General features: G+C 41.5%; 1 protein-coding gene across 27 annotated transcripts in view; it reads left to right on the top strand.

The window, feature by feature from the left end:
- Window positions 1–27,538, top strand: part of EPB41L3 (erythrocyte membrane protein band 4.1 like 3) — a 175,654-nt gene that overhangs the window by 94,727 nt on the left and 53,389 nt on the right. The gene's annotated exons all lie outside the window — the stretch shown is intronic.

Raw genomic sequence — 27,538 nt, 5'->3', positions numbered from 1 at the left:
CGAGGAACTTGCTGTGTTTCTCCATGCATGCATTTATTTGAAAGTCCACCTTGCTCCATTTAGCCCCTAAATATTGCTGATCCAGTGGTGAGAGGGACTTAGTGTTTATGGGCCCAGTTAAATCCACATAGAACTGATACCTCCGGGCAACATGCCAGTGAATCGGCTGCACTGGAGAGAGGTTTCTATCCAGATTGGGGCAAATCAAATGGAGCTACTTTGTTGCAACACTGAAGCCATAAAAGCCGGGCCCCAGGTTTGGCCATTTCCAGGCATCCCCTGGTTGAATGAGCTCCATGACTATCATTCGATACCATAGAGATGCTTCTAAGGAACCAGAGAGGGTAAGAAAATTTGTGGCACCATGTCCTAAATATGCCTTTTTTTTTTTTTTAACCTTCTAACTATTTGTCAGGAAGGGACTGTTTAAAAAAATTCCAAATACTCTGTCTTGTCCATGATTCCATTAACTGTCCAATTCATTTTTCTATTTCATATTTCTACTTACTGGGATTTGGCTGGAGAAACAAACGCGGTGTCTGAATTTTCTAATTTGTGTAGGTTATGTGATTAAAATACCTGATAGTTGCTTGGGAAGTCCTTGACTGGATAGCAAATAGAATTGCCATAATCCAATGAAGTTGATTAGAGCACCTGTTCCTTTTCATGGATTATAAGAAATAATAATGAATTGGAAAAAGGTAGAAAATGAGGATTTTTTCCAAACCAGTGCAAGTATCGTTCACTCCACACTGCATTAAACCACAGAGTTTTTGAGTCTGGGTAATTGTGTAAATTCCGCTTTAACCTCTCAGTAGGTCTCTCTGCTCAACTGAACGCCTTACCACCTCGTACCATCTGTTGTGTGCTGTCACTGATGGCCTTCAGTCCAGCAGCACCAGCTCTCCTATTTGAAGGCTGATGCCCCTGGGGACTCCTAATGATGGAAGGACTTTAATTAACTCGGTTTCCTTGTGTGATGACTCGAGTGCAGTTATAGGAGCACAAGGACTGTCAACACACACCTTCTCATTTACCTGGCAGAACCAGTACTAAATGGTTCCATGGTGTTCAGATTTGTCCTCATTAAGGCTTGGGTAAGAAAAACGAACACTTTTTACTAAAATTGGTAAAACTTTTCTCCTGGTTTTCATTTTTTAAAAGTAATAAATTCTCGGGGGGTGCCTGGATGGCTCAATCGTTAAACATCTGCTTTCGGCTCAGGTCATGATCCCAGGGTCCTGGGATCGAGCCCTGCATCGGGCTCCCTGCTCTGCAGCGAGCCGCCTTCTCCCCCTCCCATTCCCCCGTTTGTGTTCATTCTCTCGCTGTGTCTCTATCAAAAATAATTAAAATCTTTAAAAAAAAATAAAAAATAAATAAAATTGATAAATTCTCATAGTCATCCTGAGTGTAGACAGGATCTGTCAAACCTTCTAAACCATAGCAAGGTTAAAATGAGGAGTATGAGTGGGAAGAAATCTAAGCGGTCAAACCCTCCAGTAAGTCACTGGTCCCGGGTGGGGGTTCGGAAGCTGAGTGAATTGGGGAACCTAAGCGTCTGTGTGCATTGAGGGATGGATGCTGTATCACAGATAAAAATTCTTTTGGCTTTTACTGCCCATTGTCATGTGGCATTAAGGCATGACGGGACATGGTTTTGCACGTCCATAGTCTAACGTTGTGTGGCTGAAGTGCTAGCTTCGCTTTTTGACATTACCGCTCCTCTCTTCACGTTCCCAGTGTTTTCCGACCCCCTCGTGTTGCTGATTTGATGAAATGGGCTTGGCTCCTCTGCGTGCGGGCAGGTGGGAGTCACCAGCAAAACAAGCCGTTCACCTGCCTTGGTGAGCAGTCTTGTGTGTCTCGTAGCCGCTTACCACACAGTGGTTGATTTCAACAAAGATGTCTCTTCCCTGTTTGTATAGTGAAGGAAACAGTCTTTCAGGTTGGAAAATAATCCTGGTTTCTACTTCTCAATAGCCCATGATTAGAATTTCAGATTATAGTTCATGTTTTTGTATCTGGTTCGCTTGCTTTAAATGTCACCTCCTTCAGAGTCTTCCCGCAGCTTTATCTCTGAGAGTTGTCACATGTGCTCTGTACAGAATCTTTTAAATTCCTTTCCTCTGTTCGTTGCCTCACGGCCACAGACCCTTATGCAATGATGGGTCAACCACTTACACCTTTCTCTGAGCTCAGGAGAAGGTTTGGTCTCTCAGAAAGAGACTTCTGCTTCTCCAGAAATAATTCCCTGTAGCACACTAGGTTTAGGCTTAATTTGATGTGTAGGGCAAGACCATGTAAAAGAAAGAATATTTGTTACTTCAAGTGGCATTCTTGGGTGTGACAGACCGACAGCCATCCCCCGTAGCATCCAGTCTGCTTCTGCATGCTGAGTGTGGCTCATGCCCCCTGTAACTCTGTCCTGGCCCTGAAGGCCAAGAAAGTGCTTCCCTATGTTAGACCAAGACATGGCTCATTTCTCTCAGGAAGAGTCTCCCAACATGGCGGTCCGTCAGTCCCTTGTGTGGTGACCACAACCTCGCATTCACACAGGTTGAACTGGCCTAGCTGTTCCGAGGGTCTTCCTAGCCGTGGACCTATATTACAATCTCAACACATTGCTTAGACACCGCATTAAAATCCTTGTATTTTCCAGAATACATTGATCAGTATGTACAGAGTAGGTAGGCACTGAAGTATTTTTTTAAACAGAAAAGTGAGTCATTTGAGTTTTAATTATTATTTGCCTTAATGCAAATGCTTTTTTCTATTTGTTTATAACCATTTCAATCTGTAAAACTAACACCATACTATGTACAGAACCTCCCAGGAAGCTCTATTAATTTTGCAGAGGTTTCCATATAAAGTATTTCTTGAGGGCCTATTATGTTCCAGGCACTGGAAACCAAATGATTCAGACTTGAAGCTTAACAGGGGATTGTCTTACTCGTAGTGTCACACAATCTTAAATCTGAAAGGGACCTTGGAAATAACTTTGTCTTCTACCTCATTTCACTGATGAGGAAATAGGCCCAGAGCAGTTCTTGGTGTGCCCAAGAACCCACAGCCTGCACCAGGTAGAGAAGGCCAAGAACCCGATCTCCCCTCTGCTCCAGAGGTCTCTTTATGGGGCTTCAAAAACATTCCAAGTCTATAGCTGCAGAAGGAACAAACCAAAACATAGCATTTATCCCCAGCTTGGGCTTTTGAAATAGTGGGATGGAAAAAGATCTGCTTTTCAAATTATTTAATGATATATCAGATTCTTAAATATCTCTCTGCAATTCTGTAAGCTTCTGACCTCAAAATCGATTTTTCTTAATTTTGTAGGTAATGTATGTGGTTTTGGTGTAAGTAAGGAAATAAGACCACCAAAGTGTCTCCTCTGTTCACTTTCTTGTCTCCTTTCTTTCTCTCTCTCCTTCCCTTCCCTCTGGTGGAGGCTGGAAGGCTTTGAAACCTCCTTGAAGCACATCTGTAATAGACACTCTTAATAAGTGTCTCCTTTTAATAAACTGGCAGCTTGGCTTTAGGCCTGGAGTGGATTAATTAATTAGGCCTCCCTTGGAACAAAAGGGCTCTGAAGGTTATGAGCAGATCCTGTCCGAGAGAGACTGGTCAAGTCTATGGAAAGAATGTCATTCTTTCAAAACTTCTTAAACCTAATTTCTGGAAATGATTGCCAAGCCTTTGCTTCTGGTTATACTGTCATGAGATAAGATACTGTGTGAAGAGTAGGACTTAGAAACAACATTGTTTCATTTTGAAGAAAGAGGAAAAGAGTTGGAGAGATAGTACAGAGCTCCTCAAATTGGTATATGGAACAAAGTTCAGGCTTGGCTCAGCTCTTTGCCTTAATATAGAATAATTTGGGGCAAGTTCTACAGTTACCACAGCCCAGCTCAAAGTGAAAAGGCCAGTTGAAACTGAAGACCCTAGCCGTCCCTTCTGAAAAGAAGCAGTTTTCATTCTACTGGGATTTTTGTTTCACTTTTCCTGATCAATTGCCAGTTCATTTTATAATTACAGCATTTCCCCCATGAAAGACAGGTTATAATTTTCAAGATTATAGCTCATCTCCCCTTAGTTAGCATTTAAATTGATGCCTTTCTTTTCATGGAAATAGTCTTGGCCCTAAAGGAAGTTTAGGAGGGAGACTACTGGTATCAGCCACAAGATTAGAAAATCTTTTCACAGATGGGTAATAACCTGGGACCATTTCTACATGGTGTGGTAGTCTTTTGAATTTGATACCACTTTCTTGGATTACCTTCACTTTCAGAGGCAGGTGTCTTTTGACTTGTCTCCTAGGTCAGAGGCTCAAGAACAGCACCTGGGTCCTCTTTTTGAATCCAGAGTTGAAGTCTAGTAGAATCCTAGGTTCTGAGCAGGAAGAGATCATGAACTTGAGCTCAGTGCCCCAGAATGTGAGTGTGTGCATATGCGTGTGTGCCCATCCACATTTCCAACAAAATACAGAAGTAGGTTCAGGAAAGACCAGTGTACAATATGAGAATGAAGGTCCTATTGTAGGCACAGGGTAAAATATTTACAACAAGCTAGTTTTCACATGACTCCTGGTGTCTACACACTGGCTGATCCAGTCAGAAAATGGAGCACATGGTCAGGCTCTCCTTGGTTTCAGGGTTTGGCTGGTACATGTGTGTTACAGCCCAGTGTCGTATAAAGGGAAGTCAGTATGGTGACATGTTACTTTGGAGAATATTTTCAACTCAAAAGGGAAGGGAAAATCTCACAGTAGTATTTCATCTCAGTCATATTTGCTGTTTGGATATGGCAATTAAATAATTCAGTAGAAGATGGGAAAAATAATGAGATAGAGAGGGGACAAAGTGCTGCTAAGATGTTTCATAGTGATATTGAATACATGCCTTATTTTTTGTTGTTGTTGTTAGTGACATACTCTGTGGCCAATCTTAATTACAGCCACAATTAATAAAATACAGCAGCCAGTCTGGGCACTTATTTCAAGGCTAATAGTGCATTTAGCTTTGAATGTAAGCCCCCTTTGGGGCTAGCAATATGCAAAAAACAAATTGTCATTCTTGCCAAGGTTTTATATTTTTCTCACATTTACTCATTCTCTCAAGTTTTCCGTATCAGACAGACATACTCAGGGTGTCTAGGACAAGTCGCGCCAACAAATAGAGAGCCATTTAAAAATTCTTATGTGAATGGAAAAATTAGGTTCAGCTTTGACAAATTTCAGCTTGCTTAAATAGCCAGAGACTTTTGCTGAGGAACCTACCGTGTCCATGTTTATGCTGTGCTTCTCAAAACTCAAGGGTTCATTAAAGATAGAATGGTAGAAATGTTGAACTGTAATTTTTCTTTGAATACGTTCACTGAGTAGTGGAACCAACAGATCAGTGAAAAGGATCACTTTCATGCAGCTTTTTTTTTTTTTAATTTAAAGATTTTATGTATGTATTTGAGAGAGAGAAAGAGAGCATGAGAGGGGGAAGGTGGTCAGAGGGAGAAGCAGACCCCCTGCTGAGCAGGGAGTCTGATGCGGGATTCGATCCTGGGACTCCAGGATCATGACCTGAACTGAAGGCAGTGGCTCAACCAACTGAGCCACCCTGGCTCCCCATGCAGGCTTTTAGAAGTTTGTTGGTGAAATGCATAATGTGTAGATGGCCTATGTATTGAACATATGAGTATCTAGGGAAGTATCAGATCACTTACTCTGTATCAAATCAATGACTATGGAAGTAATCACATCAGACTGCAGAATTGTGGTGCCATAGACTAAATTTTCACAATTGACTCTCCAAAGAATGGAATATGGAGCCTAAGAGTAGCAAACTTGGGGAAGCACCATATCATAGCAGCTAGCAGTAGACTGTGCCATCTTGGCTTTGCCATTTGTTTGTAAGTCACTCATCCCCTGAAGTCCTCCATTTTCTGCAAACCAGAACTCTCAGGGTGGTCGAGAGTGATAACGAATGAATGTGGACTGCTTGTAGGTTTCAAGAACCCTCTTGGGACTATAGTAGTCAGCAGTTTCAGAAGCTTCCCTAGCTTTATGGAACTTACACCCACCCCCAGTCATAAAGTATATCCTTCTAGGCCTTGTTTATAAGAATATAAACAAAAATATTCTGTAGAGTAGTAGTTACTTTAATATAAAAATGGGATCCTAGCCTCCATACTGTTTAGAGATTTGCTTTTGTCCTTCAGGTGAATGGATAAACACACTGTGTTGTAATCCAGACAATGGAATATTACTCAGTGCTATGGAAACAAGCTATCATGCCAGGAAAAGACATGGAGGAACCTTAAATGCATTTTGCTAAAGGAAAGGAGCCAGTCAAAAGATGATGAGATTCTGGAAAAGGCAAAATTATAAGAAAGTAAAAGATTAGTGTTTGCCCGAGGATGGGGTGGGGTGCTGGGCACATAGAGGGATGAACTGGCAGAGCATAGAGGACAGAGTATTTCTCGTGATACGTCACCGTACATTTGTCCAGACCCACAGGAGGTACAACACCAAGAGTGAACCCCAGTGTAAGGTGTAGACGGGGTGATGATAATGAATCAGTGCAGGCTCATCAACTGAAAGAAACAAGCCATTCATAGGGGAGATCTTACTAGTGGGGGAGGCTGTGCCTGTGTAGGGCAGGGAGTATGTGGGAAATCATTGTACCTACCTCTCAATTTTGTTGTGAATCTAAAACCACTCTAAAAAAAAGTCAGTTTTAAAGAACAACAAGAACAACTAAACCAGTGTCCTAGAAGCTTGTGAGGCTTGAGAAATGACCTGGAAAACAGGAAATTTGCTTTTTCTCCCACTGCCCGACTTGAACCTGCTGAGAACAGACAGAAGACACAGCTAAGGTGCTATTCCTGTGGTGTCAGAAATCAGTAGGTGTTTAACAAGCCTGAATATGTTCTGAAAATAATTATACACACTCCATTTCGGGCTTTCCGTGCTAGTCTCTTATCCTGAACTGACTCACGTTTTATGGCGAGCAAGTAGAGTAGTGTTCCTTGGCTTTGGTAATGACCTCCCTCAAATCAGGCAGGAACGTCTATTATGGAAGGGGCCTGACAACATCACCTTTTTCTTCCTTCATCTCTAGTCCCTGTGCAAGTTGGCGCAGAGCATTCTTTCTAGTTCAAAGAAGCGTCGTCTCACTGTATTTTCTGATTTCTTACCTAGTGACACTGAGCGATGTATTTCAAGAGGCTTTTTCACTGTTCAATTTTATTTTAAGTGTCTTTAAAAATTCAGGTCATCATGGCGCTGTGTGGCTCAGTCGGTTAAGCGTCTACCTTTGGCTCAGGTCATGATGTCAAGGTCCTGGGATTGAGCCCCACGTCAGGCTCCCTCCGCAGCGGAGAGTCTGCTTCTCCCTCTCCCTCTGCCTGCCATTCTACTTGTGCTCTTTATCTGACTGTCAAATAAATAAAGTCTTTGGGGGGGAAAAAATTCAGGTACTCCTTTCTTTGCCCTTCTGGAGCAAGTAAAGATATGAGAGGGTTTTTTGTTTGTTTGTTTGCTTCTTATTTTGTATTAGGAATTCTGTGCTATGCTGGCTCTTAATTAAATAGTTAAGGATGCCATAGAAGAAGCCAGGAAGAAGGAAAGAGATGGGAGCTTACCCAGCTCACTTCCTTTTCATGTTGGGACAAATCCTTTACTACATGGAGAACTTCTCTCTTGCTTGAAGAAATTGGGAGTGGCTGTTTGAGGTATTCTCCTGGGCTCTTCTTTCTCTTTCAGGATCTAGGTTTTGAAACAGGGCTAATGATAAAAAGCAAACCTACAAACCTTGAGCTAGTTTTAAATGCTTCCTTAGAAGTTAAATCGTTCTTAGTGCTGGTTCATATTAAAAATGGTAAGCATGTGTGTCACGATTTGGCAGGTAGATACTAATTATTAGAGAACGTTGGTGGACCGTCCCTTCAGTGGTATTGTAAGGCAGCTGAAAGACCACCAGCATTCATGGGTTTTATCTTATTTAATTTTGAATTTCCAGAGTAATTCTAACTATGCTCAGGATAGTTACATAATTCTGGTTAGAACCGGAGCAGGTAAGGAAATGAGAAGAACGAGCATTGACTATAGTTGGAACATCAAGGGCGCAGGAGACAGATGAGCTGGAAAGGAAGGTCAAAGACTCATGAGGTCGGATGGGTTCGATGTGCTACCCGGGTTGGGTATTGTTTAGATATTTTGATTTTCTCTTGCTGAGTCACAAATTACTATAAACTTAGCAATTTACAACAACACATATTTATCACCCTGCATTTTTTGGCTGGTTCTCCACTCTAGGTCTCATAAAGCAGAAACCACGTTATTCACTGATAACATCTATATCTGGAGGCTGAGTGAAGGTATAGCCACCTTCAGGCTCCTTCAAGCTCTCGGCAAAATTCTTTTTCTCCTGGTTGTAGACCTGGGGTCCCCAATGTCTCACTGGCTGTCAGCCGGGGACCACTCTTGGCTGCAGAGTCTGCTCTCGTGTCCTTGCAGTGAGGCCTCCTTGTCTCAGCAACAGAGAACCCCCCTCGCTTTGAATCCCATATCTTCACATCTGTCTGCCTCCCCGTTATGTTACCAGCCTGAGAAAACTCTGCCTTTAGGGGCTCACACAGTTTGGTCAGGCCCACCCAGATCATGTCCCTATCTGAAGGTCAGCTGTGTCACATAGCATAACCTAATCACGGGAACGAGATCTGCTCTATTCACAGTCCCAGGGATGGTGTAATGTGTAGACACCTGAGAGACAGGGAATCTTGGGCCATCTTAGAATTCTGCCTCTCACAAGAGGTGATAGGGTTTCTGGGGCTTTCAGTAGGGGAGCTATTTGGCCATTTCTGTTTTTAAAAGCTACTTCTGTGAAATAGTAATTGAAGAGGAAGAGACTTGAAACATGGGCACTGGTTGGCTTTTGCAGCAAACCCGGCAAGAGATGCTAAGGCAGTGGCAGTGGGATATAGGGGAGGGGATGGATTTTATTTATTTATTTATTTTTTTTTTTTAAAGATTTTTTATTTATTTATTTGACAGAGAGAGATCACAAGTAGGCAGAGAGGCAGGCAGAGAGAGAGGAAGGGAAGCAGGCTCCCTGCTGAGCAGAGAGCCCGATGCGGGACTCGATCCCAGGACCCTGAGATCATGACCTGAGCCGAAGGCAGCGGCTTAACCCACTGAGCCACCCAGGCACCCAGGATTTTAAAAAACTATCCTGAAAATGAGCAGAGTTGGTGAATTGGTGTGGGTTGGGGATATGCATAGTGGTAAGAGACTATAACTTATAATGACTTCCAAATTTCTGGATTGAGTGACTATATAGGCAGACGTGGAATCCTGGAAGAAAAGTGTATAGGGAAAGATAATGAATTTAATTCAGAACTATTGTATTTAAAGTGCCTGGAATGAAAGTAGCAGTCTGCTATTGCAATTGGACATGTCATTCAGCGTTTGGAAGAGAAGGCAGACGAGTAGGCTTTGTGAGAGCCATTGCCTTTTATACTAATTCAGATACGGGAATGAATGAGATTGTGTGGATAGTCAGTGAAGGAGTAAGAAGAACATCAATAGCAGAGTCCTGGGGAAGACTGGGGAACATTTAAAGTTGGGAATGGGGAGAGCAGTCTGTTTAGGAAAGCATGTCTTTTTTTTTTTTTTTTAAAGATTTTTTTATTGATTTTACAGACAGAGATCACAAGTAGGCAGAGAGGCAGGCAGAAAGAGAGAGAGGAGGTGGGGAAGCAGGCTCCCTGCTGAGCAGAGAGCCTGATGTGGGGCTCGATCCCAGGACCCTGAGATCATGATCTGAGCCGAAGGCAGAGGCTTTAACCCACTGAGCCACCCACACACCCCATAGGAAAGCATTTCTGATATTATTTTCTAAATGCCACTAAGTCATCGGTTGCCATATTGAATATAGAAAACAGGAAGCTGGAGACCATCTAAGGTGCCACCCCTTAAGAGAAAATTCAGATTGTCATTCGTTGTGATTGATTCTTATGCCTCCCTGCCGTTTGTTGTCAATTTCTCTTTCAGTTCTTTACTTTGGTTTTTGGCTGCCTTTTATACTGTAGACCTTCCGTTAACACAAAGTGCTAAGAACCCTAACTCCACATTTCTTCTAAGGAATGACTGAGCCCTGACTTCTGTGAACAACTTAACAGCTATTAGGAGACATTTACCCTGGTGTACTGAATAGTTGTGGTTTTTGAGGGACTATAATTATAAACTGTGAGGCAGTGGTGTCATTCAGAAAGCTCTCTTAAAATTTGTGTCTCTCAAACCCTTATGCAGAGCCTCCAGGAGTTTTCTAGTTTGGGACTATGGGGATGCCCTGCTCCGACCCGACCCCGGGTCCAGGGAAGAAGGGCATCTAGTGCTGAACTTGGGGTTCACTTCTCTCTCTTTACAGCAGAGAAGCAAAGGATGCTTTTCTGAAGCTTTTTATTTGTTTTTCTAGAAGAGGTCATGGATTCCAAGTTGTGGGAGCTTTTTGTTGGAACACATAACATTTCCATCAAAAGAGTTCACTTCCTATAGCTTGTTGGTATGATTTCCCTTATGCAATGACTATTATGAGTATTTTATTTCTAGATAAATGAAATGTAGGTCTTTCTCTTGCTTCTCCTGCCAAGGCTGCTCTGTTTTGTTAGTGTTGCCTGGTGACTGTTTCCTGAAATCTTGGTCCAGGATATCTCTACAAATGGCACATTAAAATGGCCAGATTAGATATTAATTCATGAAATGCTTTGATCAGCAGAGATTGCTTCTTTTCAACAAATAAAACATCCTTGCTGTGTGGGAATGTATTTTTTTTTTCTCCTTGTAACAGACAGCTGTGTTTAACTGGTATGTAGATTTAGAGTCATTTTCTAAGAAGAGTGAAAGAAAACCCTCTCTCTCGGTCCTGTTGCCACTTAGGAATGCTCCTCGTTTTCCCTGCTGCTGCTTCTAGAAATGAGGGATGGTGTACAGATGTGCAGCCAACACAAGGAACTGCTTCTTATTATGGTGTTTGGAAAACTGGAAAGAATAAAGGGACTTGTTATTTCTTATGGAATGCCATGGTGACAGCAAATAAAGTCACCAAAGAGCCACCACATTCTTCAGGGAAATGCCATTGGACTGAGTGTGTCAAGCTTATGAATGGTTTTAAACGATCACCCCAAGCAGAATGCTTCAGTTAATGGGTCCACTGATTCCTTTAGTGGGGGGAAAAAAAAAACCTATCCAGACTGTCATGATCTGCAGACCTTTTTTAATAGGACAATGGTGTAGAATTCATTATAAGGAGAAAAAAACCCACCAAAATTGGAAATGTAATTTTTCTTTCCCAAAAATACATTTTACTTGGGGCTTCTATTATTTATCCCCTGCCATGTTCTAACAAGGACTTAAGGTGTTTTGTGTAAGTGCACAGAATGTAACAAGAAGAAAATAAATTCACAGAAAGCAGCACCAAGAGAAAACGGAAGAAGCCAGGAAGGAGGTTAGTCCAGAAACATGTGTTCTGAGCTCTCTAACAGGCCCTGGGGAGGAAACCTGGACACTCAGTGTCTGTATGATAGAAACACCCCCATTTCAAAAGTTTCCAAAGAAGCGTGTTTTTTTTTTTTTCTGAGTCCAGTTTTTCGAGAGAAACACTCTCCGGCAGCTCTCTGCGGACTTTTTCTAGGAGTAGATGATAAAGTCAGAATGATTGTTACTTTCTTGATCTCACCTTCAGTAAGCACTAAGTAATGATTGGTCGATTTGAGATGATGCTTCTCACTAATTATTCTTAGATTCGGTGCGTTTTATGTTGTCAGTTTATTGCAGAACTGTATTTTTAGTAGCAGGCCTTGGGATGAGAGTGACATCGCTCAAGAGAGGTGAGAGCTTCATAAACATGTTCACAAAGAGGGTGTCACCCACCTTCTGCAAGGACGTGGGCGTGGGCTGTGGAAGTACCTGAGGTGAAGGAAATACTTGAGGTTAATATTGGCTCTAGGCCATCATAGAGTCAAAAAGATGCTCCAGGGCCCCAACACTACTTTATAGAGCATGACTTCAACGATTTCAGCTCGGAAAAACCTTGAGAGCGTCAGGAATTTCTAATGCACGCTTCAGGACAACCTCAAAGCCGACTGTGTGCCCAGCTACATAAATACTCATCATCTCCTTTATTTTGAGTATTAGCTTTGAGCCTGTTAAATATTGCAGTTGCCACAAAAATACAGACTTCACTTCTAGAACAGTTTTTGAGATGGCAAGACCGACTACACACTGAAGAGCAAACTCTCCAGTCGGCAGCTGACGTTTTGTTTATCTGTCTCCTCTCCTATCGTTAGATGAGGGAGAAGAGACTCACCTTCCTACATTTCCAAGAAGTTAAAATAAAATTTTAAAAAGAGAATCCAGAACACACCCCTGCAAGGTGCCTGGATTGCTGTCCACATTCGTCGCGAGACCATGCCTCCTATGCACGTGCTGTGAAGACACAGGTTTGTTGAGAGCTGGAAGGTCAGGCTGATCTAATTAGTGGAGTCAGGGAGGTCCCTAGAAACCACGATTCAGCCTTAATGTTTTTCTGTTTCAGAGCAAGGGGTAAATATCAAATGAAGGGAATGGACTGGAACCACAGCACCTTAAGGAAACCTTGAGAAATGTATTAGCAAGTTAACCTGCAACATTTGTAGGGGATTCTAAAAATTAATAGGTTTGCCATTTGTGGGGATAAAGCACTGCCTTCATGCAAAAATAGGGGGAAAAAACCTAAGACTCTAGATCTGGCCAGAGTAGATAATACCCACGTGGTCGAAAAATATAAATAAATTGGTCATGAACAAATTTCAAAAATGAGAGCAGTTTTTGAAGAATTTTGAAATAAGAATTCAACCCCAGATGCTTTTATTTCACTTGATTTTCTTTGCTATTGAGAAACATTAATTCTGCTTCGTGCCAGCTGCCGTAATATGTGCAGGGAATCCAGTCATGAGGTCAAGCTGCTTCCCTGAGGCTAACATTGACACGACTCAAATCATAGAGAAACGAGTGGACAGCTGTCACCCTGACCCAGGCAGAGCAAGAGCTGTGTGAGCATGTCTGCTGGCATTTGAGCGAGTCCTGGAGGTCAGGGATGGAGTCCTGGAGAAGGGCTGCTTGAGAAGAAAACTAAAAGACTGGCGTGTAGAACATTCCAAGGCACAATGATGACTTGTGCAGACCTAGTTGGGCAAGAGGAAGCCTGATAGGAGGAGGAGCTGAGGGAAGGCTGTATGAAGGAGGTGAGGGGGTGGGGTATGCTTTCGTGGTGGGGAAGCGGAAGAGGCAGACAGGGCATTCCATGCTGTGGTGGGGTCCTACCAGCTTCACACCTGGGCTGGCTGTGTCCCAGACCATCTCTCCCTCCTGAATCTGAGAGTCAAATGCTGGTCTTCCCCACATAAACTCATCCTCCCTGAGATTTTGAATGTAAAAACAGAAGTTAAAATAAATGTGATAACATCTCCGGGGTGAGCTCTTTGGAATTTGACTTCACATCCTACAATGCATCGTGGGTCACATGCATTTTGCTGCCCGTCTATCCTTGTTATGCCCAGGGAGGGTAGGTGGGCTGGCTTAGAGCACCAACAGTAAAAGAAGGGGCAACAGGGGCAACAGCATCGAGTGAGCCCCTGGGAACACCTCAAAGTCTCTCGGGCCCAGACCTCCCAGTTCAACCCCTAGTGCAGGTAAGCGCCAGAAAAGATACCTGCTTTCTCGTGAGTTCAAGAAAAAGCAGAACAAGCTTGTAGTATTTTACTCGTTGCTTGAGTACGTTTTTCATTTTCCCATGAAAAGAAAAAAGTTATAGGTGCTTGTTAGAGCAAAAGCCTGTGCATACCTACTCTAAAAGCAATTTTTCTTGATTCGATTTCCTGGATCATTTCAGTTTTTATGTGATTCTTATTTACTACCATTTGCTAATACCCTTTCTTTTTTTAAACCCCAAAACTTAAATAATCTTCTTTTCAGTGAACAGCAGTGACTAGCATTCTTTGGAGGTTAAACGAGCACTTAGAACTGCTGCAGTGAGAGCGACCTCCTGCACTTCTAGCTTTTCCTAACTCTGCAGACGCGAGACAGGCCCTCCTGTCTGGTCTGGTTCTAGAATTAGGACCAGGTCTCCCTTCTTAGCTGGGCTGAGCAGGCTTCTCCCCAACCCCATGCACAGGAGTGCCCACTGACATGCAAAGAGGATTAGTGCTGGCTTTTCCGGATTGTGAGCTCAGGCAGTATTAAATCAGGGTGTCCCCGTAGAGTGTCAGAAAACAGTACCGACCTTTGACCCGTAGAGCCAGCTGTACCCTGGAGTGCTGCATACGAGATACTACACGTGTCAGAAATAGTTGAAGGAAATGTATATAAAATCAAGATACTTTAGAAAAAAAAAAAATCAAGATACTTAATGATTGAAAAAATCCGCCCCCCAACCCTACGGCCACCTACTGGCTTTTAAGTACTAATCCGAATTACATGCTCACATGAAGACAAGATTGCTCCTAGTATCACTTGACGCGAAATCATCTGTTTTTTTCCAGCGGTATGTTCGTAGTTCGTTATAAGTCTTTCACACATTCTAAGAGCATTTTAATATATAAACTAATACTTAACTGGTAAAATGATGTGATTATATTTTAAAAGTATGTGAGTAGCCTGTATAACAAGGCTGATACCTTCCTCCTCCTGCTTCCAGCCTTGCCCTCTGAACAGGCTAAAACAGTGGACAGGACAGAGGTTCTCTCACTGCCTATTAGTTGAAAGCAATGACAGTATTATTCTTACATTGTTTTGATCATTGATGCCTTCTGACTTTGACAAGTTAGTGACCGTGCCACACATGTATACTCATTACATTGATATTATTAAAACTCGTGTTTTCATTGTCAACATTTACATTTCCTAGGGCTTTTTATTTGACCGCATGAATTATAAATCATGATACGGGTTTCTGTTTGATTTCCCCCGCCGACCCCCACCACCCCCGCCCCCCACCAAAAAAAAATTGTCTTGGCAAAGAGATTAAGGCCTTCCTCTCCCTCTCGCAGGAAGGAATTCTCAGAGTTCCACACCATTCAGAATTAGACCCTATGGTTATTTTACATGATTCAGATTTGTTTCTCTTTCCGACTTTCCTCTTTCTTAGGCCTCGTTTGCTGCATTCGTTTCGCATGCTTTGGCTTAGTGACCTGAATCCTTACCCAATTAACAGCAGGAAATGTTGTCTGATCGTTCACCGCCAACATCTCACATGGGTGATGTGAAACTCTTTGTAAAAAAACCAAGCCCGATGTCTTTGCCGGCCAAGGAGACGCATGCTTCTCCGGAAAGCTATTATCTACCACAGTGCATGTCTCTGAGCACAAAAGTCTGATTTCAAATAGAGGCTGAAATTGCTTTCACAAATGAAGGCAGAAACAGATTGTGGCTGAGTTGAAAAAGGCCTCTTTTTAAAAAAGTGGAGAGGCTTCTCGTTCAGGAAGGGACTTCTGTCACCAGTGTATCTGTGTACTGAATCTCAGTCAAAACATAGGACAGTTCTGTTGCATTGGAAAAATTCATTCTGGTCTTGCCAGGACTGTATGCCATATGTAGGATTATATATATATAACTACCTTGTGTTTCGGCCTAGCATCTACCAAAATATGCCAGTATACCCAATATATATTAAACATTTTGTGTGCGTGTGTGCATATGTAAATGATGATTGAATGTATACCCAGTTTATGAATAGATACTATTTTTCAACAATTCCTCAGTTTTACCTAGATGGTGAGATTTGTTTTTCACAAGAGAAGCGGGATGATTTCACTGCAGAAAGAATATGCTTCCAACAGCATGTCAGTCTCTACACCAGATCTCAGCATGAGAAACCCCAAGTGTACTGGGCTCCCTATCCCTTCAAAGGGCCTGGTCATGGTCACCAGCATTTACTGGCTATTGCTTTTCATGAGCTGGGTGATATGCTTTCCTGTGTTCTAGCTGAAGTATCGGTATTCTTATTTTTGTGATGAAAGCAGTGAAGCTCAGAAAGTTAACTTGTCTAACCTTTGAGAGCCAACCTCTGTAGAACCAGGGGTCCAGTCACAGGGCTGACTTGTGTTCCTTACTCAGAACAGAACGGTGAGAAAAGAAACTTGAATAGGTTAGGGACGCCCATGTTAAAGATGTTTCAATACTGCCCAATGAATTCTAATCTCTGGTCAACTGAGACAAGGAAGGAAATCACTAATTTGTTTAAAAACTTCCAAGACCACGAAAGAATTTCAATATTCCTCTTTTTTTTTTTTTTTAAATATTTTACTTATTCATTTGACAGAGATCACAAGTAGGCAGAGAAGTGGGCAGAGAGAGAGGAGGAAGCAGGCTCCCTGCTGAGCAGGGAGCCCAATGTGGGGTTTGGTCCCAGGATCCTGGGATCATGACCTGAGCCGAAGGCAGAGGCTTTAACCCACTGAGCCACCCAGGTGCCCCTCAGTATTCCTCTTTTAACAGGACACGGCAGGTCATCGTTGCTAACTTAACTGAGTGCGAATGTGGCAGAAAAATGACTGATGATGGGGTAGTTGTGATACAGTCATTGAGAAACGTTGGTTTGAATGAGATGACCCTCATGGCTTGCTGAGAAAACCTAATTGCTCATGGATTTAAAGAAAGGTTGGAAACATACGCAGCATCTGGACCGAAGAAATTTTGTGTCTGCCTCTCGTGTCAGCTCTCTCTGAGGACACTGCCTGGATCACATGTGGGATCAGTACAAAGGCTGGAAGATCCCATTAAATCCTGCCCCTGTAGGAATAGATTCGGGCAGTGGCAGTGTGGATAATACTGAACTAATTACCAAACTGGGCACTGAATGTACATGTAAGCCAGAAGCCTAAAAAGGAAGTAGACACATGAGGCAGCTGCTGCCATAGCTTTCTACTTAGACCTTCCCAGCCACACAGATCTCTGGAAAGGGTTTATGGACTGTTGTCACTGACCACACAGGAATCTTTTATTCCTGCATTGACTACAGCCACTTGGTATTTTCCAGGTGTGGATTTAAAAAAAAAAAAAAAAAAAAAAATCCATTCTCCACTTAAACTTCAGGGCAGACAGCGTTGGAGTGTTTTTCTATCAAGAATCCAAAAGAGAAAAAGGAAAACCCTGGAAAAGCTGACTTACATAGCGTCCAGGTGTCTGGTTTGGGCTCACGATCTGGCCTAGTTGGCTGAGCATTTCAGACAGTCCTGAACGCCGGGTAAGTTGTGATGTGATCAGAAATAAAGAGAATTCTGATTGACCTTTGGGAGGAAGGGAAATAGAAAAGCATTCAGTGCAGAAAAATGCAATTAGGGAAGGAAGCACACACACAAAAAAATGATGGCATTTTGCTTCAGATTTAATCCAAGATAATGTGAGGGAAGATTATTCAGACTCATGCCATTAGTGCCCATCAGGCACATATGTTGAATGCCTGCTGTATCGGGGAACAATGTATCCGGAGCACTGAAAAAGATGGACAGTTTGCTGTCTTCGGGGAGCAGAAATACAAGTTCACAACATATAACAATACATGGAAGTATTTAATTTCCAAAAGAAAATCTGTGGTCCATTTGTATGACAGAAAGAATAAATACTTCTAGCACTGACACACCTTCAAACTTCAAAATAGCCAAAATGAGGTACAAAAGTGTCAGTTTTCCTAAAAGTTCTCACTAGCAGACATTTTCCTTTATATTAACACAAGTTTTAAGCCTAAGCCAATATAACAAGAGGATTACCACCACCACCACCCCCGCCCCTGTTTTTCAGTGTGGTAGTTTAAAGAAATGCATATATAAATTCTGAGGAGACTTGAAAGTGCACATACGTGCACACTGGTGCCAGTTTTGGCCCCGTCTCCTTCCTGAGAAAGAGAGACTGATGATGAGCTCCTGTTCCCAGGCAAAGCTGCTTGATCTGCCTCATTTTCTTCATGATTGTGCAGCTTCGGAGAGATAATAACTGTAACCATCTTCCCAAGCAAGGAGATCATATTTGACTTCACAAATTTCTCTAATTTCAGCGTTTCGCCCTTGCTGGAGGAGAGCGTCCCTCGGGCTGGTTCGCAGGTTTGGGAGACAGAAGCCCAAACCAAGTCTCGTGCGGATACCTAGTCTGTGCTGCGGTCTCCAGCACAGGTTAAGAACTGGCTTCTGGAGATGGGAGCATCACTGACTGCCATGCTCATTTCAGGTCACCTGAAGTCATGTGTGAGGAGCTCCTCGCTTGGCTTGCCCAGAGCTCAGGGCTGTGTGTTTGCTCCTCCCAGTCACCACCCTGACCTGCTAGGGAAGCCAGTAGTGCCTCTGCTCTATTGCAAAAGGGGAAACCAAGACCTTTATTGACCTGTCTAGGCTTATTCTTTTGTAACGCAACAGTTCTTAAGTAAAAGTCTATATTTAGCTCTACAAAGGAAAATGCCATCCCTTAAAAAATGAAAAACTCAAACATTTCTAGTTTGCATATTTTATGCATTTTAAAATGTATAAATGCATTTTAAAATGCAAATTTTCTTAATGGTTTTGTGGTCGATCTTTTCTCATTTGCATCATTTTACTTCAGCATTTGGCTGGTTTGTCATTTCTTTTTTTCTTCTTTTTCTTTCCTTTTTTTTTGTTTTTTTGTTTTTTTTTTTTTTTGTTTGTTTCTTGGGAACTTACATTTCTTAAGAAAATGTGTTGGATTAGATTTTGATCATGTGTGTATATATGTACATTTTATTATAATGCAGCTATGATTGTTGATACAAGAGGCCTAGAAGAAACTGCTTGGGGGCTAAGCTCAATCGGAAGTGGTTACATATTTTCTCAAAAAAAGAAAAATTGCTGTAGAGTCCTCACATTAAGAGTTTCAAGTCATAAAAATAATTTAACTTCAAGTGAACATTTCAGCGATGATTGTGTGAATCGCCTGGGCATCTTGAAAACACGTAAATGCCTTGGACCCAGCTTCAGAAATTCTGGTTTGATGAGATGAGTTTCTGGGCATTGGTGTTTTTTAAATACTCCCAGGGTCCTATGACATTGGTTATAATATGCTAGTCAGAAAAATTTTTCATGGAGTTTTATCAAGTTACTTTTATTTTTTTTAAAGATTTATTTATTTCCTTGAGAGAGTGAGAGAGAATGTATGAGAGGGGAGAGGGTCGGAGGGAGAAGCAGACACTCTGATGAGCAGTGAGCCTGATGTGGGATTCCATCCTGGGACTCCAGGATCATGACCTGAGCTGAAGGTAGTTGCTTTAACCAACTGAACCACCCAGGCGACCCTCAAGTTATCTTTTTAATTTCTTAATGGTATTTGACCAAAATGAAACTCCACAGAAGGAACATACAGGAAGCATGATGCCTCTAGGGACTGTCTTTATAGTTAGTAGGGTTGAAGGTACATGTAGACAGAGACAGCAGGGTATTGCAAGTGCCCTCTTTGTGCTATATAATGCCATAATGCCCAGAGGAGAGAGAAAAAGCGAGAAATCACATGAGGTTGGGAGGACAGGAAATGCTTTAAAGACGTGGCCCTGGAGAAGCCTCATGAAGATGAGTGACACGTGACCAGCACGAGGCAAAGTAGAGCAATGGGGACATTCAGAGCATCAAAATGGGGAGTGACTGCAGTGGATTGAAACCCATCAAACCTGTTTAAATCCATGAGTTCATAGTGATCATCTAAAACAAAATTTCAGTTGGTGGCTTTGGAAGGATGATACTGGAAGGAGGATCTCACTATCTTAACATTGGACAGAGGAGAAAAGGAGTGATCATTAATCTTGACTTTCATCATCAAACTGCATTTTGGCAACAAGTATTAGCGGCAAAAAGAAGTGTCTCCTCATAAACCACTCCAAGTAGTAAAGGCAGGAGGCATGATTAGGATTCAAATATGCTCATCTCACAACCTCACATTAATGGATCTAGGGCAATGATCATCGGAGACTGCCAGTATCACGAAAAAAAGGGGCAAGAGTCGTTTGATGCCTCCTGATGAAATTACACAGCATCGCCCAGTGGAAAACAGTCAAACCAGAATTGGATCAAGCTTCTAGATGTGACTTCCAGGTTTCAGGAAATACAGGAGACGGAGGAACACATTAAATTATACCATGGAGATTCAGACAGAAAGGTCTAGACTGAGAGACCTCTGCAGACAATTGACCTGGTCTCTTAAATTAATTTCAAGGATAAAACGAAGATAAATGGAGAACTTGCAGATGGAGGCTGGAGAGTACATCAGCCATGGACTTCCCAAACTGAAAAAAAACCAAAAATCTTTGAAACAATTCGGGAAATTAAAATACAGACAGTCTCTAACTTATGGTGATATTTAACTTAACAATTTTTTGACTTCATGATGGTACTAAAGTGACACACAGTCAGGAGAATCCATACTTCAGTTTCTGAGTCTGGATCTTCTCGTAGGCTTGTGACTTGCCCATGATGCCGGGCACAGGCAGCAGCGACAGCTCCCAGGCAGCCGGGCCAGCATGAGGGTAAACAGCCGATACACTTAGAGCCATTCTTTGTCCATGCACCCATTCTGGTTGTCACTTTAAGCACGCTATTCGCAGAACTATCTGAGATAATGCAATACTGGATTATAGAATAGGCTTAGCGTTAGTTGATTTTGCCCAACTCTAGGCTCATGTGAGTGTTCTGAGCACATGTAAGGTAGGTGAGGCTGAGCTATGATGTTTCATAGGTTAGATGTGTTAAGTGCATTTTTTTTTTATTTTTTAGATTTTATTTATTTATTTGACAGAGACACAGCAAGAGAGGGAACACAGCTGGGGGAGTCGGAGAGGGAGAAGCAGGCTTCCCACCAAACAGGGAGGCAGTGTTGGGCTTGATCCCAAGACCCTGGGATCATGACCCACGCCAAAGATAGACGGTTAATGACTGAGCCACCCAGGCACCCCTTAAGTGCATTTTTAACTTGGGATATATATTTTTTTTTAACTTAAGATATTCTTTTTCTTTTTTAAATTTAAGATACTTTCAAGTTATACTCAAGTTTATAGGATGCAACCCCACTGTAAATCGAGGAGGGGCTGTACTGATTAGATTTTTGATGATAAAGACAGCTAATTTTGCTTAGATGTGATAGAAGTATTGAGATTACATTTTTAAAAAAGATTAGAGAGAAAGAGAGTGGGGGGAGGAGCAAAGGGGGAAAGAGAGGGACAAGCAGACTCCTTGCTGAGCTTGGAGCCCCACCAGGCTCGATCTCAGGACCCTGAGATCATGACCTGAGCCAACCCCCAGAGGCAGGCGACTCAAAACAGAGCTGCCCAGGCACCCCGAGATTACATTTTTTAAAAAAAAATGTAGGGTTCCATTCTTAAGACAGAAAGTGGTAAAATTATTTGCTGAAATGCTTCAGAATAACCAGGGGAAGGATGAATTGGGTTGAACTCTAAATGACTCAAAATTGTGGTCCTCAGAAGGCATTTGTTGAAACTGGGTGACACATTTGCAGAGCTTCGTTATATCGTCCTCTCCACTTTGGTATATGTTTGAAACCCCCCATACTCAAGTGCTAGAAATAAATTTTTTAAAATTACTCTTATAACGGACAAACAAAATGAGCAAATACTATTACAGACTTGCCAAGTGATGCTGGTTGATGAGCAGTACATTGAAAAGCAAGGTTTTACAGACTGTACTGTTGACAATACTGAATGACCTTGACCTTTGACTTGGTGGGAAATTTCCCTGATGCTACAGAAGAGCTTAATTCGTTTGCTATATGTGAGTGGTGATGGTGGATGGATGGATCCTCTTGAATTTAGTGCCCAAAGCAAGCAGAGCTTCTGAACCTCAGCTGTTTGATGACCTTGTTGCTCGTAGTTTAGATTCCCTAGTTGTGTGATGTTGAGCCTGAGCAACCGCGTTGATGCGTCACCCAGCTTCTGCTTGGTACCGGATCATGGTGGGTTCGCTTGCAGGGGTTCCTGGTGTGTAGGGACATAGGATGAAAGGCATGGCACCTTTTCCTGGAATGATTTTACTTTGACCATTGGTATGTGTTGCGACTAAAGTTTTTGATTTCTCTCAAATACTTACATTCAATAAAAATTTGAAGTTTTCATTTACTCCTAGTAAAATCATTTGAAGCTTAACTCTGTTAACTTTTTAAAGTTTTAACAAATTAACAATTTTTTAAAAAATATTTTATTTATTTGACAGAGATCACAAGTAGGCAGAGAGGCAGGCAGAGTGGGAGGAGGAAGCAGGCTCCCCGCAGAGCAGAGAGCCCAATGTGGGGCTCGATCCCAGGACCCTGGGATCATGACCTGAGCCAAAGGCAGAGGCTTTAACCCACTGAGCCACCCAGGTGCCCCTAAATTATTAACAATTTAAAATAAGATAATTATACAGTAAACATTACACATTAAAAAATACATTAAGTATTTTTTTTACATTAAGTAATCCTCTTTTTTGAGCAGTTTTAGGTTTACAGAAAAATTTAGCAGAAAGTAGAGACTTCTCACATAACCCCCTCAAACTCCCTTCTCCTGCCCCCTTCCATATTTTCAACATTTTATATCCGTCTGCTGCATTTATTATAATTACTGAAATGATGTTGAGATGTTATTATTCATTAGAGCCCATAATGTAATTAAGGTCCATTCTTTGTACATTCCATGGGTTTGGACAAATGTATGACGACATGTATCCACCATATAGTACCATGCAGGATAGTTTGTTGCCCTGACAATCTTTTGTGCTTCACCTACTTGCCTCTTTCTCTCCCCTAATCCCTGGCAACTGCTAATCTTTTTACTTTCTCCATTGTTTTGCCTTTTCCAAAATGTCTTATAGCTGGAATCATACCTACAGCCTTTTCAGAGTGTCTTCTTTCACTTAGTAGTAGGTCTTTGAGGTTCCTCCATGTCTCCTCATGGCCTGATAGTTTGTTTTTTTTAGTGCTGAATAATATCCCATTGTCTGGATTGTAACACAGTTTGTTTATCCATTCACCTACTGAGGGACATCTTGGTTGCTTCCAAGTTTTGGCAGTGTTGAATAAATCTGCTAAAAGTATCTATGTGTAGGTTTTTGTTTATACATAAATTTTCACCTCCTTTGTGTAAGTACCAAGGAGTATGATGGCTGGATCATATGGTAAGAATATGTTTAGTTTTTGGGCGCCTGAGTGGCTCAGTGGGTTAAAGCCTCTGCCTTCAGCTCAGGTCATGATCTCAGGGTCCTGGGATCGAGCCCCACATCGGGCTCTCTGCTCAGCAGAGAGCCTGCTTCCCCCTCTATCTCTCTGCCTGCCTCTCTGCCTACTAGTGATTTCTGTCTGTTAAATAAATAAATAAAATCTTTAAAAAATAATAATAAAATAAAATAAATAAAGTCTTTGCTCTACTTAAAAAAAGAAAGAAAGAATATGTTTAGTTCTGTAAGTAACTGCTAGGCTGTCTGGGCACCTGAGTGGCTCAGTTGGTTAAGTGACTGCCTTCAGCTCAGGTCATGATCCCAGAGTACTGACATTGAGTCCTACATCGGGCTCCCTGCTCAGCGGGGAGTCTGCTTCTCCCTCTGACCCTTTCCTCTCTCTTGCTGTCTCTCACCTACTCTCTCTCAAATTAAACACACACACACACACACACACACACACACACACACGAAAACAACAACAACAACAACAAAACAAAACAAAAAAAGCAAAAACTGCTAGACTGTCTTCCAAAATGGCAGAGCCATTTTGGATTTCTACCAGCAAGGAATAAGATTTCCTGTTGTCCCACATCCTTCCCAGCTATTAGTTTTGTTTGTGTTTCGAATTTTAGCCTTTCTAATAGGTACATGGTGGTGTCTTGTTCTTTTAATTTACAATTCTCTAATAGTATTTGATGAACATCTCTCCACATGCTTTTTTGACACCTGTATGTCTTCTGTGAAGTAACTGTTTAGATCTTTTGCACAGTTTGTAGTTTGGTTGTTTTCTTATTATTGAATTTAAGAGTTCTTTGTGTGTTTTGGGTACCATTCCTTTATCAGATATGTCTTTGCAAATATTTTGTCCCATTCTGTGGCTTGTCCTTTCATTCTCTTCAAGTGTTTCTCTTTTGACACACTTCTAACATTCAATACTTTATGAGTCAAAATGACAAATTTTTAAATTAAAATAGTTAAGAAGGAAAGTTGTTCATATTGCTTGGGGATTTACCATTCTTTCGATATTTAAAGTCTTTGACTGCTGGGCTGTAATATCTCCATTTACTTTATCAGAAACAGAAACCCAGTTTTTTAGTGGAGAAAAGAGGACAGAAAGAATGCAGTCTACCATTAGTTCATTACTGTAGGAAATCAAAATTGACTTTTCTGGATGTTAAGGGATTGATAGTGAATGGTATACATGAACTGTGAATGTCCTTGAGTCAGAGACATGACCACTCATGAAACTGCAAACCAGACTAAAAACTATTATCTTCTCTAGTTAGGTAAATGATCTGTTAATTTAGAAAAACCTTTGTCAACCTTGTTTACTCAATTCTTGACTCACTGTGGCTATATATAAACAAGCCAATGACAGTAAAGTACTTAGATCTGCTATGTCTTCAGCAACCAAATGTTTAATATAAATTCGTTAAGTTCAGTCTAATTGTTGAGCTTTTGTCAAATATGTTCGATGTTGTTACCTAAACATACACGGATGTCAATAAGTAGAAATACTAGCCTTGAAAAGTTGAATGGTGTGCAGAATAATAATAATCTGAGTTAGAAGAATCAGGGGTTTAGGAGAGTTAGGAGTGATGCTACCTATGGCTGGAAGATCAGTCCAGCTCCAGCCACTGGCATTCTTTCTCATCTGGTATGCGAAAGGATGCCGAAGCCACAGCCAGGCTCCATGAGAGAGAGCTTTGTAATCCTTTGTAATTTTGCCCTGACACAGGGGACCCAGTCATAGCCTGAAGCCCATGACAGCCTTGCTCCGTAGAATCTTACATCCTCACTCCAGAGTGAGAAAATGAAGACCCAAGTAATTGAAAAGGCTTTTCCAGTGTCACGACCTAGCTGGTGGCTATGATATTGAGCCCGTAGGAATTTTACTATTTACATATAACCATCTATGGTAGAGCCTTGACTACTTATCTTGGTTCTTAGTGGGGAAAAAAACAAATAAACAAACTCCATTGTGAAGAATGGACCGCTATGTAATTGCCTTAAGAACGATGGTGTTCAAAATAGGTATAAAATATTCAGTAAGAAAAAAAATCTGGTCGATCCAAGGGAGAGCTATGAGTCATTAGTAGAAATCAAATTGTGAGAAGCCGGAAAAGTAAGATCTAGTTAGTATAGTGGTCTGTGCTTGAGCTAATCCATGCCACCTGTTAGACAAAGGCAAGAACACAGCAGCCAGAAGACAGCTAATTAAAACAATGCCCAAGGCAGCCTGCAGCATATTCAGAAATAATTCTACAATCAAGGGGCTGCTGGGTCAGAAAATAGAGGAGGCTCTGTAGAGAAGAGTTTATTTATTTGTATTTGTATTTGTTTTGTTTTACTTTTACTCATTGAGAAAGTACTTGGGCCAGATGCTGGTGTGTGTATGGAAGGGGGGGTATCATACGTGTCTATAAATATTGTGGTCTAGCTAAAGCAATTAGGTAGTAAGCAGGTAATTAACATCTAAAGAAAGAGCAGGATCTGTTACTACTGAACTACTCACTGGCACCATGAGGAGTTGTGTATTTGCTCCAAGAGCAAAAGTGCATACAGGGTAAGTTCTACATTACGGATCCTGCTACTTGTTGGTCACTTGGGCTACAATAGCTAATGTTTATGGAATATTTGATACGTGCCGCCACTGGGCCCAAGTTTACTTTGTTTTATGTTAATGTCATCCATTCCAAAGAAGGAAGTAATACCATACTCATTTTACGGAGGGCAAAACAGGTTCACACAGCTGCAAAGAACATAAAGATTCAAACCCAGGTTAATCTGCTAAAACCACCACTGGCAATTATATAATACTGCCGCTCTCATAGAACTTCTCTGAACCTCTGTGTTCTGATCTGTCAACTGAAGATAATACCATTAGAAGCCATTGGAAGAGCCATTTTTTTTTAATGAAAACTTTATAATCTGTTAAACATTATTCAGATGTGATAAGCTGTTATTTATAAATAAAAGATTTAAACCAGCGAGCAGCACTTCATTGTCCTACCACTTATTCATATCCATTGAACAATGTTATTATGTAGTTTGCTAATATGTAATTTATTTTCATGCATTATTAAACTTTTTACAAACACATCATTGATTATTTAGCTAACCACAATTTAGGCTTTCCTTTTCTATCATAGATTTATCTTTTTTCCTAAATAGTCATGCTTCAGGGGGCTGAGCAATTAACTTCCAATATAATTACATTTGCATAGTAATACATAGCACTTAAAGGTTTCTGAATACTTGCTATTTTGGCATGCACATTGTATATCAATTTTTACATCTCTCATTGTTATTACATTAAATCTTAAAGGCAAATATGCTTAATGCATTAGGTGTGAAATGTTGTTAAGATACAAACAAAACATGGTTTAGTTTAACCTGTTGCCATTTCATCCATCTCAGTCTCCAAGGCCAGGTTGGCCTTGAAGAAGGTGAAGGTGAAACAAGGTGAGGCTGAAAGACCTTTGAAGGTTTCCATTGAAGACGTGATACTGGGTATCACAGTAAATTAAGCTGATAGATTTTTTTTTTATAAACATATAATGTATTATTAGCCCCAGGGGTACAGGTCTGTGAATCGCCAGGTTTACACACTTCACAGCACTCCCCATAGCACATACCCTCCCAAATATCCATAACCCCACCACTCCCTCCCCCCGGCAACCCTCAGTTTGTTTTGTGAGATTAAGAGTCTCTCATGGTTTGTCTCCCTCCCGAGCCCATTTTGTTTCATTTATTCTTTTCCTACCCCCCAAACCACCCATGTTGCATCTCCATATCTTCCTCATATCAGGGAGATCATATGATAGTTGTCTTTCTCCGATTGACTTATTTCGCTAAGCATAATACCCTCTAGTTCCATCCATGTTGTCGCAAATGGCAAGATTTCATTTCTTTTGATGGCTGCATTGTATTCCATTGTATATGTATACCACATCTTCTTTATCCATTCATCTGTTGATGGACATCTAGGTTCTTTCTGTAGTTTGGCTACTGTGGACATTGCTACTATAAACATTCAGGGGCATGTGCCCCTTTGGATCACTACATTTATATCTTTAGGGTAAATACCCAGTAGTGCAATTGCTGGGTAGTAGTGTAGCTCTATTTTCAACTTTCTGAGGAACCTCCATGCTGTTTTCCAGAGTGGCTGCACCAGCTTGCATTCTCACCAACAGTGTAGGAGGGTTCCCCTTTCTCCGCATCCTTGACTAAGCTGGTAGATTTTTATTCCTCAGAAGATTACCTTTCTCCTTTCTGCAAGTGACAGCGTCATGCTAAAAAATGCAGCATAAAT

This window comes from Mustela erminea, chromosome 13, assembly GCF_009829155.1.
Source record: "Mustela erminea isolate mMusErm1 chromosome 13, mMusErm1.Pri, whole genome shotgun sequence".
Lineage (NCBI taxonomy): Eukaryota > Metazoa > Chordata > Mammalia > Carnivora > Mustelidae > Mustela > Mustela erminea.
This window is presented reverse-complemented; position numbering and strand designations above follow the sequence as displayed.